Here is a 12,230-nt window from a genome sequence, read left to right as displayed (position 1 = left end):
GCAATGCTGAAGTGCTTTTAACTGCCCAGACAATGGAGGCTGAGAAAGAAGGGAAATACAAGGCTTAGATGGTCTTCTTGAAGCTGTTTAACAGAATTAAACGAAAAATGTACAGTGCCTACAAATATTGCTGCATTTTTATTACATATTTTTTAGTAGAAAGTGCTTTACTGATGTTAAGAGAACTTTCATAAATAATTATAAAGCACTTCTACAGCCTGTATTATTCATGCTTGTTGCTTGCTTTTTCCTCCACTCAACCTCTGCTTCCCAGGCCTTCCTTTCTCTTTTTCCCAAGTCACTTTGCTGCTGGCTTCCCAAATGAGGTGCAACAAAGGCAAACAAGCCCCAGCTGTAGCGATTATGAGAAGACCTCCAGCTTTTCAGTCCTTTTCTGCTGCAAAATAGGCAATCTGCTCCCTGACCACTGAGCTGTGCTCCATGATCCCCTAGGGCCAGGACAGGCCTCCCAGCTGCCCACCCAGACACTGCTGAGCTCCAGAAATGGTACAACCTATCTGGGGAGCAGCACCAGAAAGCCTGTGACATTCCTCTGGGTGCTCCTCTCCAGAGGGACACTCAACACAAACAGTTTAGTGACCCATACTGCTGAACACATAATCAACAACCCCATTGACCTTCACCCCAGGGTCCTAAGAGATGCTGAATCCTTCGCCCCCGAAACATGTTTCAAGGACATTACAGGGACATTAGCTTAGGACAGGGAGAAACATGAATAACAAATTATTCATATGTTCACAACCATATCACGAGTCCTCTGAATACATAAACTTGTGCAAGCCTTGCTTCAAAGCCTAAGGAGGACTGGCCAAGCTCTGACCTAGCTGGCAGCTTCCTCTGTCTCTCTCTAGAGCTATGATTTGAAGTAGGTGAGGACTTGCACTCAGCAAAGCTCCATTTCCAGTGCTTGCCAGGACTGGAGAGAGAGGCAAGGCTCTAACCTGAACTTCCCCAATGTTTAATTTGGAGCTATTATTTATAGGCGTTTCCATGGGGCTCAAGAGTGCAGCTGGCAAACAGTAATGATGGGATTCTCATGAGACCCTGGGAGGTAGGAAGGCAGAGAGGAGCAGTGTCTGCCCGAAGGTCACACAGGAAGTTTGCAGCACAGCCAAGAATAGAAGCCAGTCTTGACTGGAGAGATTATATTATATTGGAGAAATCTGGCCTAGATAGACAGTGAGACAAACAGGTACAGACTGCATGCCAACAACCCTAAATTTGGGAATGCCCAGGGTTGACTTGAGCCTTCAAGACCTCTGATCTGCTTGAACCATGTCACTGTGTCTTGAATGCATCTGCTGAGGAGAGGAAGAGAAACTGCAATTCTAGTGAAATTCAGCAGGTGTTAAAATTCTGCAGGTAGCTGGGGAAGGCCTGCGCTTAGCCACAATGGCAGCTAGTAAATGCAATTGTTCCCCCTTTGAAAAGGTGGTGGGAGGTTTATTTCTCAGAAATTGTTGTAAAAAGCACAAGGTTTTTTGAACATCCTCTAAAACAGACAGTTTCTTAGAAATTAAATAGCAGCAGCAGTATGGAGATAGTTAAGAAATGGTGAACCAGCATCTCTGTGCTTGTTGTACAATCAAGAGGTGGCTAGAATTAATGTCCATTACATACTAGCTGGCTTAGTAGATTTCTCTGTGTCACAACCCATCTTCATGCTCTTTTGTACGCCACCTTCCAACCAAATCCTTGTTTCATGGGTGGTTACATTGCGAAAGACAAAAAAAAACTTTTCTGCCCTTCAAAGGTTAAATCATTCTAGAAGCTACTGAGGACTTTTAAATAATTTTTCTTTTACAGCCATGATAGCAGAGGCAAGCACCACTGTTGTCTGATAAAACAAGAGCAATGAAGTTTGATCTTAGCTGCCAGCCCTTAATAAGAGTAATTAATTATAAATACAGCAGATGAATTGGATTCTCCTTTGACTTGAACTGGTTTTACACATGTGTAAATCATAATTTTAAGGGTAATCACTCCTAATTTATCCTGGTGTGAGAAGAGAATCAGTCCTCATAGACACAGGCTCTGATATGGCTTTGTGCACAGAACTAAAAAGCCTCTACCACATCTAGGTTTAGCCAACTAAATGTCCTCTATGCTCAGTGGAAGCAGCTTTCTCACACCCAGCTTGGGATGGGATTAATTGTTCTTCTGCACTGTCAACAGAAGTACTTTAAATCACTCTTACTGACTAGATCTGGGCTTTGGGTGTCTGAACAATGCAGAGATGAATCTGATCTCAGTCTGAACCTTTTGGGGCCATTTTTGCCTATGCTGAGGCAAAAGATGCTCACAGAGCTTGCCCTTGTTTGCCCTTATGAAAATAACTGACTCTAGCAACAGCAGAGAGAAATGGGTTATAATTGCTCTGAATCTGAAGAGATTTCACTGGATTTCAGTGACTAAAATGACAAAAATCCAATGGCAGCAGGGAGAGAGCTAGGATGGTGTGGGGGGAGTCGGGGGCAATGGCACAGGCAAAACTGCTTAGGATTTCTCAGAAGTTTGTTTTCAATTTGTTGAATCCAATTATGTCTTGGGTAATCACAGTATTGTGGGGGTTTGTAATCATTCTATTGTGCTTTGGATTATTTCCTTATCTCCTCAAAAAATCTGACCAGAATTTCTGAGAAATGAAAAAAATGCAGTTATACAGTTAAAGGGAAAGAAAAAAAAAAGAAAAGGAAAAAGGGGGAGAAAAAGAAAAACAGAGAAGGAGAGAAAATAATCCTATTAGATTGGAAAACAACTTCAAAAAGCCTTGAAGACAAAAATTGGAAACTATAAAGAGCCTCTATTTTTTACTCTCTGGGTTGTTGTTTTCACCCCCTTATAAGCACTGTTGATAGGAAGAGGCTTTCATGAGTTACTGAAACTTATGCGGGGGCTAGGGGAGAGGTAGCCAAAATACTTCGTGCAGAGGGAGGAATAAAACCTAACTTCAAAGTGCTCCTGAGGCAAGTTCTGATTCAGGAGGGAATTTCAGCTGCTAGCATGCTGCTGCCCTCCCTTGAGACAGGAGAGCAAAGGCTCCCCTGCGCTTTGCCGCTCATCCCCAGGCTGCCTCCCTCAAGCCGCGTTGCCAGATCGCTGCGGAAAGGCGCGTTGGAGTGGAGAAGTGCTCTCATCTGGGGCATGTCTGCAAAACCGACCCTTATGTAAGAAAAGAGATGTGCTAATGTGCACTTCGGGGGTTTTCTGCAGGCTGTTGTTCAGGAGTTACACAGGGCTGTTTAATTTTATTTCTGTCTCCAAAACCATCTCTATAAATTCCTCGCTCTCCTATTTTTAGCTACAGGGGTCTTTTGTTGCAAGATGTCTTTGGTGTTCATTGGTGAGGGGAGAATCATGGTGAAATCAGGAATAAAATATATAAAGCATGCTCAGAATAAGCCCCCTTTCCATGGCACTCTGCCTTCTGTTGCTGCTGTATGGGAACTGAAGCAGCTCACAACCCTTTCATACCCCAAAACGCAGGACACTTGAGAAAATGCATTTGCACTTTTCTCCTTCTGCTACAATCCATCTGTGGAAAAAATTAGACTTTGGTTTCTTTGTCATTTTACTGTCACCACTCACAGGCACTTGATCACTAACAGAAAGAAAAAAATAAATATAATAAAAGATAACAACCAAACAAAAGGGATATTTACTGCTGAAAAGCAGCAGAGCAGGCAGAAGGCAAGGGCAAATGTTCACTTTGATCTCTTTGCAGTGGGGGGGACAGATCTCCCTTTTCTGATGGGATCTAGTGCCCGACAGCCCAGGCAATAGATCGAGATGAGCTTAGGTCAGGCTGTCCAAGTTCTAGGGTTCTGTTCAGGATTAGGGAGCACTCACATGGCCTGCTGTGCCCACTCTATTCCCAGAGGAGCGAGTGGTGTCCCATCACAATTTGCTGGTGCAGTATCAGTCACAGTCTTAGACACAATATGCAGTGAAAAGCAAAAAGAAAGAGTAAAAACTGGGATCAGATGGGGATCAGAGCTTGGTAGCTGGGCTTTCCACTATCACTCATTTGCACTGGCTTTTTTTCAGCACAAAACTGAAATAAACACCTCGTTAAGCACCAATTGCACAAAGGAGGTAATAAGAACAGAGCCCTGACCAGCCCACCCTCACCCTCCTGGCTGTCTACATCCCTCATTAATGATGGATGGTCACCCTGGGACTGGCCCACCATAGCATGACTTTCTGACCCTGCATTTTCTCAGACACAGCCTGTTCACAGCCTAGATCCTGCCTTAGCTGATGCACAAGTGAGTAAAGCTTTGCTGCCAAGACTGGCCTGCAGCCTCCACTATTTGGGCATTCCCACACTTTGGCTGTGCCAGCTTGTACTAAGAGCTGTTTCTGGGGCAAACAGTGCACCAAACCTGCCCGATCCCTCCTTGCTTACTGCATAGCACAGCGTCTCCTACCCCCTTCTCTCCTCACAATATGGGCATTGCAGCTCAATAGCCATCTGAACCAAACGGTGCCAAGCCTGAGCACAGTCAATGCCTGAGTGAGGGCAAGTGCTGTGCCACGCACATGCCACACCTTGCTGTGCATTGGCAGCAGCAGTGACCTCCTGCATGGTTCTCTTTGACAGCAGTGACTGTCTGGAGGTGTGGGAGGAATTAGCTGCTGGCAGGGGATAGTTGGTACCCTTGAGGTGAGCTCAGCCCAGCCTAGGACAGCAGGTCAGAGAGGCAGCCACATCAAGATAGAAGAGGGAGACCAAGGCAAGGGAATGGGATGCTGCATGAGGCTTGTAGGTACCTTTTCTCCTTAATGTGCTCTGGGAGCAGGGGGATGGGACTGTCCCTGTTTCTTCCACAAATAAGGTCCCTGACACTGCTTTGTTCAGAAAGATTTTCTTTCAAGCAACCCTTGTGTCACCCTCCCGTTCAGCCGTGGCAGTGTGTCTGCTTTGTCCTGCCAGCTCAGCCATGGAGTGTTTACAAGCCTCCCTCACCCTTCCAGGCTGTGGTTCAGCTCCATTGACACTGAAGGCAACAGACTCCTCTCTTGGCATGTGATGAATCAATTACTTCCTCTGACACTCTATTACTATAGCCCTTGCATCTCCAGATTGCAGATGAAAAGACAGGCTGAGAAGGGGGACAGGGAAGGGGAGAGGTCTCCTGAGGTCTCCTTCAATTGAGTTGTTGGACATCTGAAGAAATCCCCATCTGCCATATTTAAAGACAGAGAGATGTTTTTCTCCGTAATGGCACAAAAATCAGAGGACTTTCACAAAAGAAAACCTAAGAAATCAAATGGGTCAAAAAACTTCAACAAGATGCGGTGAACATAGGTCAATGGTGAGTCAGTCACCTCTGCTGATGGAGATCCCAGACCATGTTCCCACCCATGATTAACAGCCAAACATTGATATTACCAAAGAGAGAGTCATTACACCTTCCTTCTCACTGCAAAATAACAATGTAAATGAAGCCTCATACCAACAACTCGCAGAAGGGGAAGGAAGCTGAGCACATGCCTCAAACTCTCGTGCTGCTGGTGGAGGAGCGGGGGGGGGCACTTCTCCCTGTTGGACATCCATCAACAACCCCAGCTCTGAAGTTTCCCTGGAGGTTTCTAACACGTGGAGCACTTCCCATGCAAACACCCTGCATGCAGCATGGTCTCAGCAGGCACGGGGCTGAGAACAGAGGCTCTCCCATCACCAGTGGATGAGTACTGCCTGTCTGAGGAATGCAGAACTCCACCTCAAAAGATTCCTCACACGGAGTCTTCTGTACTGCTGCAAGAAGGTGGGGGCAGTCACATAACACGAGCAGCCACCCTGCTAGTTTCTGTGCCATTTGTAACAGAATGAAGTCTTCGGCAGAGGATTTCTGCTGTCGGACCCCGCTACTTCAGCCTCTGCTTCTAGGAATTCACTAAACAATTATATCTCCATGTCTGACCCAGTGTTACTTTAAAACCACACCATACTACTGTACTGTGGTTGCTCACTAAGGCTGCATGTAGATCTCAAGAATTTCTTGGGATTAGCAGCGGGGTGGGGCAAGAAACCAACAGAAAAACCCTAGGTTATTCACTCTTTCTAATGATCTACTACTAAGCCAGCATAAGGAAGGCTTTCTATGGTGTGTTTGAACTAATATATCAAAGACAGTTGCTTAAAACATCCTAGCTGTGATTAGTGGACCATGACTGCTATTAACTTATAAGGAATTCCAGGATCACCAGACTGTGGTTTGCAACATATTATTATGATGCCATTCAATGGTGGTGTGCAGCCGCTTGATTTAAAGGAAACGGAGAACTTGCCTCAGACTAAAACCTAACCTCCCCCAGTTCCTTCAAATATGTTCTATGCTGAGTTCTGGCCAAAAGCAACCACAAATTTCTTCTGTTTTTCAGTCTGCTCTTAACAGTCTGTTCTTTTTATTTTGCATTCATATTTAATTGCAGAATTCACACCCAGCCAGAAAAGACTGAGAATAAACTGGTCGTCTTCTGCTGCACTCTGACCTACTCCTGTGTGATGCTACTGCTCAGCAGCCTTTGGAAGGGAACGTGCTTTGCACTGTTGCTATCTAGACTGGGTTTTATGCCTGCAGACGCCGAGATCTTATTTTCTTTATAACACAGGGAATTTTAAGTGATTCACCAAGGCAGGAACAATAAAAAGCAGGGAAGGGGAAGAACCCAAATCTTACAACTCCCAGAACTGGTATTTGCTGGGGAGTCTGCCAGTCCCCTGTTACAGCCTGACAATAGGGATTATATCCATTAAAAAGGCTGCAAGTAGCGAAGTCAAACAGTTGCTCATTAAAAGGCTAAACTAGCTCCTATGTAAATCAAAGTAAAATTTCACATTTCTTTTACTGGGCTTTGCATCTAGTCCTTAACAAAAAACGGATAACATTTTAATATCAGTCTAGTACTCCCCTTGCATTCACTAAACCTTCAAACTCCTGCATCCAGACAACAAAACCATGATGTACAACAGCATTGCTAAGCCCTCTGTACAACACAAAAAAAAAAGTGACCAAGACTCACAGTCCCACAGACATTTATTTAGGCTCCTGAGACCTGTTTGGGATGAGCCTCTGTGAAGGGTGTCACCTGGTATCACATCGTGGGCTGGAGCACTGTTGCAAAGATAGTCAAGGGCCTCAGGCTCTGCTGAGAAAGCAGGAGCACCTCAACACTGTGGATATCAGGCATTCCAGTGGGATTGCTCTACTCCTATCCCATGGCCTCTGCGCTGAGCAGGGTCTGCAAAGATGCAAAATATTTAGGGCTGGAGTGTAGCTTATAGTGCTTGCTCAAAAAAAGGCACATGTTTCTGACACTTTTAGCTGAATTCTGAACCCACTTCATCAGGAGTCACCACAGCCAGCTCTGTGCTTTCTCCCTCTCAAGATGCTGTGAGGTCCTATTCCTTCCCTCGCTGGACAGAGAGGCTGACTAAGAAGCAAGTACGCCACTACAACTACCAGTTCCTCCTCAACAGCAGGAAGGAGGGGGAGACGTCTCTGTCTCTAATCCTATTGTTCCCAGTGTCACCAGCTGGCCCTCAATTTGTCATCATGCCAACAGGAAGCAAGGTGCAAAACGAGATTTGACTCCTATGTACCGGATGTTAGTGAGCTGGCAGGTCATAGGAGACCCCATGAGAGAGTATTTGGGGCCACCATCTTCTGCAGAGCCTGGACTGGGCCTGTCCCTCCAGGAAAAGGCTCTGGGGCGTAGAGAAGCACAGCCACAGAGCAAGCAGAGATGGGAAGCAGAGAAGAGGGATGTGAACAGCCTTGAGCTGTTAACTCATGTGGCTGGTCTCGCCCTCACAGCTAACCCATTCACTGATGTTCCATTTTGGAAAATGACCCAGGCTTGATGGGAATTATGAACCATACAGCGGATGCTGGATGGAGTTAAACAGTAGAAGCTCATTTGAAGACAAGTTGAGCTGCAGTGTCATGTTACCCAGACTGAATAATTTCCTGTACATTAGAAATGTTGCTTCTGGCTACCCATGCCACAAATGTATGAGCAAGCAAATGCCTTCCTTTACATCTAATCTTTGACTTCCCCTCACTGCAAAGTTAAAGATCTACTCCCCCACTACTTCAGGAGATGCAGTCACTTCCCCTTGCATCCTAGCAAAGAACCCCTCCAACCCCTGGCATTCTCTAGTGCTCCAAATGTATTTCTCTTTTCTAAGCATTTTGCCAATCACGGGATGAACTGCAATTGTTTCTAAAATGTTTGCTAATAAGCTACTTATGTATACTTTTCAAAGCATTTACTAATTAGCTGTCCATGATTGCTGCCTTGTCTACTCTTAACCTTCACCGATGGAAGGATAGGCTTGTGGCAATATTATGCTCTTGTTTGAAGGAGATGGCAAGAGAGGCAGGCTGAATGCTGCAGCCCCCAGCTGCCTGCCTGGCTGTGGGTACTGGGTCTGGATGCAGCTCTGCCTGCCACCTCAGCTCAAAGGAATTTGAGCCAGTGTCTCTGTGGCTCTCTAGGAAGAATGCAGAGCTGGTTGGTTCCAGTGCCCAGCTTTTTGGACGCTCAGGAGATGGCCATGCTGCCATAAGAGGCCTTCACTGGCTGTCCAAACTGCATGACTCACCCTTTGTGCTGTGGCACGCTGCTGCCAGTGTCCCTTGGCCAGCAGTGCTCTGTGAGATGGGCGCTAGGAGCCTGCTGTCTGCCTGGTCAAATCTTGGTTCACGCTGGCCTTCAAGCTGGGAGCAGACGTGTCTCCTCCTGCCATGCCTGCCCTGTATCCAGCACACATCAGGATGATTCAACTCTCTTGGCACCATTAGGGCACTTATGAGGTCACAGTGACCGCTGCATAAATTTCCTCGTGATAGTGGACCCAGTTCCTGTTTCTTGAAACCTTCTGGGCTCGACAGTGGGACTCAAAGTCAATAGGAAGAGTCTGACTGCAGCTCAATTTCCAGTTTGCTACCTCCAGCCTATTTTGGGAGTCCCCGGCCCCGTCTCCAGAAATTTTCGCCAGCGTTTGGCATGTGCCACCAGAGGGGGCTGCGAGCCACGGCAGCGGTCCCCTAACTCCTTCCCAGGCAGGGATCCCACCGACGGCAACCCAGTTGCAGCATGTGTTGGAAATGGCTACAGAAAAATCCACTGGCCATGGTCTGACTTTTTTAAAAACACTGTTCCTCTGGAGCAGATGTTATGACTCAGCTGGAAGGTCTTCTGCTGGCAGAGGAAGCACGAGCACATCACTGCAGACTGGAGGGAGTGTGCCTCTGCTGCGTGTGCATGGCCCAGCCTCACTCTCTGGTAGGGTCAGCTGAGTGTGGCTGGGGGTGGCAGAGTCAGCAGCCAAACGCAGGAGGGAGCTTTTAGTGGTTCAAGGAGAAGACCAGCAGCAGGAGGGTGGCACAAACAGAAAAGGTGGTTGGTCATAAACACAGTGACTCATGCATAGCTGAGGTTTTGAACTTGGATTTTCCAAGCAAGCAGAGCAGACAGTACAGCAAAATGGCAATTAAGAGGGAGTGGACAGCTTAGCTACTTGACTGCAAAAGCTGGGATATAGCTGTCCCTGTTGCCCACCTATTGCAAATGTTTAACTCCTGGGATCCCAAAAAAACCCCAGCATGCACAAGACTGCCCAGCAACCCCCATACTACACAGAAGTGGAAACATTTCACCACAGCAGCAGCCTGCTCTTTTCCTCTGGATGCCACTTCCCTGTTCGTTGAACAGATACCAATGTGGGGTGCAGTACCTGAGCTACAGCTGCACTCGCAGCACAGAAGGGAACAAACAGCCAGGCACTAGGATGATCATTTCTGAATAGCTCGGCAGACCTTTATCAGAGCATCAAACTTCCCTTTTGGCTCTGTCATTACTGCTGTGGCCCCACAGCTGCAGGACAGCACAAACAATGGCCCAGGCCTGTACTCCCTGTCACAGCATGCCCACCCTCCCTGCCACGGGAATCTCTGCTGGTGCACAACAGCCACAACAGCAGGAGGACACCAATTTTCTTAACCTAGTGTGCTCCCAAAGCAAGAGACTTCCTCAGAGCACAGATACAGCACTCAGATGTTCTGGGGCTTCAATTACACCAAATTACTCCTTTCATGATGGTGGTGATAGAGTGCAGTTACTTAATGCAGCTGGACACAGCTGAAAAATAAAACCCCAGATGTGCCTCCAGAAAACAACAGCAACAAGCAGCACTGAGCAGCCACCTCTGTCTGCCACCTTGGGCATCTATCCCTGGCTGATGCTTCCACCCTCCAGGCTGCCAAAGCTGCTCTCTGCAGCCAGCTCTCGCTCTGGCATCTAGGCAGCACCACATTCACAGGCCCCTTCCAGCCAGCTGCTGGCCGAGGGGAAATCACTGACCTTTCCTCAGAGGTCCCCAGGGTGTCAGGCACAGTACAAAACACAGGAGGAAATGCCTCCTGTCCCAAAGGGAAATGCAAAGCAGATACAAGGAAGGCCAGAAGGGACACAGTAAAACTAAAAAGACATTTGGAGACATTTTTGTAGGCTTTCAAATGGGTTTTAGGAATGTAAATGTTATGCTTTATGAGGGAGAAACTTTAGCCTAATAAGGTAAAATGAAATGTTGAAAGAAGAAGCAACAGAGGAAGGGGTTATGGTGTTTACCTCTGGCAGCTGGAAGCACAGACTAGCCCCGTTGTTGCTCCAATAGCTGTCAGGTAGCAACACCAGAGCAGGGGACCTTGTCTGCCCAGAGAGCGAGTGTGTCCATGGAGTCCATCTGCCTGTCCCTTTGATGTAAATGTGCTCTATATTAATAATGAGATGTCAAAAGGAGGGCTCTGCCCTGAGACTTTGTCTTTGATGCTGATCTCCTGCTCTTGTTAAGGTTCACACCTGCAGCTGCAATGAGGTCTTTGCTTCTTCATAAAAAACCCCTGACACTCAGATGAGATTTATCACTAAATGGTGACCTTTTATTAATGTAATGTAATGTAATTTAATGTATTAATGCCCAAGTTTTACACAATGTGCATATTTGCCTCCTCCTGGTCAGTCACTTAAAATAATCTCACTCCTATCCATTTCTTTTAGGCCATGTTTATCATGCGCTGTTTTCGTTGTTCTGTTATGCTTCCTATCAAGCACTGTCCATGAAGCTCTTTCAAACCCACTCCTATTCAGTGCTGGCTTGAGAGAGCAGGCATCCTAAGTTAGCTTGGCTCTCAGCTCACAGCTGTGGCCAGCAGAAGCTCAAGTGCAAGTGGATAAATCGTATGTCTCTTTAAGAAAAGCTCCCTTGTGCACATATATGCAAAAAGGGAAAGGGTGAGACCACACAGCAGCCACTCAGAAGATTGCCACAGTAAAGCAAAAAGCAGCAAAGGGATAACCAACACCCCCAGAGTTCAAGCAGTCCTGCTGAACACACCACCTGCAGCTTGGGACCAGACAATACTGTCTCACTGGCAGCAAAAATGGCAAAAGTTGCACAAGATGCTCAGAGCTAAAACTGGCACCTTCCTACAGGTGGAGGAAAAGCGTGGTGCCCATGGGGATTTCCAGCTCTCTGACCAACCCGTTTTTGCTTGCCTGAGACTTTGAAGAGGCAGAAGATGGGGTCCTTCCTGCCCAGTTTGATCCCTGCCCTGCACACAACACTGTCCTGGCCAGTACATACGGCATACTCTTCAGACTGCAAATGTGGGCCTATACAGCTTTATTACTGTGAATTTGGGGCAACTGCATTAGCTATGAGGAGGCTGTGCCGTTCAGCATTTTATGCAAGCAGCAATAAAATCTGATAGCAACTATCATTCTCACATCCACTGCAAGGCCTTGGTATGTTCATTCATGCCCACTTTAAGCTTTTCTGTACCTTCTCCCTTCTTTATACACAGGCCTGATCCTGCAAAGCGCTACACACCTTGCACACACCGTGACTTCAGGGAGAGTTCATGGTGTTCAAAGCCTTATTAGCCCAGACTTTATCTGTAGGGGGTGACAAGATCCCCAATGACATCAATCAGCACACCTTCATTAGAGTTAGAGGAGCTATGCTGATTTATGATAGCTGAGGATCCAGCTCTGCACTTCATAACCTTCAGTACATCATCAAACCCATGCTGAATTCTTTGTTCTCCGCAGGACTGATTCTGCAGCCCCATAAATGCTTCCCCTGTTCCTTTGTCCTTTTTTACAAACAGAATTTCCCTCTCCATATGCAACCCCCT

General features: G+C 46.7%; 1 protein-coding gene across 7 annotated transcripts in view; it reads right to left on the bottom strand.

Annotated features, from left to right (window-relative positions):
• The window catches only part of NRP2 (neuropilin 2), an 89,318-nt gene that overhangs the window by 64,022 nt on the left and 13,066 nt on the right, over positions 1-12,230 (bottom strand). The gene's annotated exons all lie outside the window — the stretch shown is intronic.

Source organism: Anomalospiza imberbis, chromosome 7 (assembly GCF_031753505.1).
Source record: "Anomalospiza imberbis isolate Cuckoo-Finch-1a 21T00152 chromosome 7, ASM3175350v1, whole genome shotgun sequence".
Lineage (NCBI taxonomy): Eukaryota > Metazoa > Chordata > Aves > Passeriformes > Viduidae > Anomalospiza > Anomalospiza imberbis.
The sequence above is the reverse complement of the archived record's forward strand: the minus strand, read 5'-3'. Positions and strand labels throughout refer to the sequence as shown.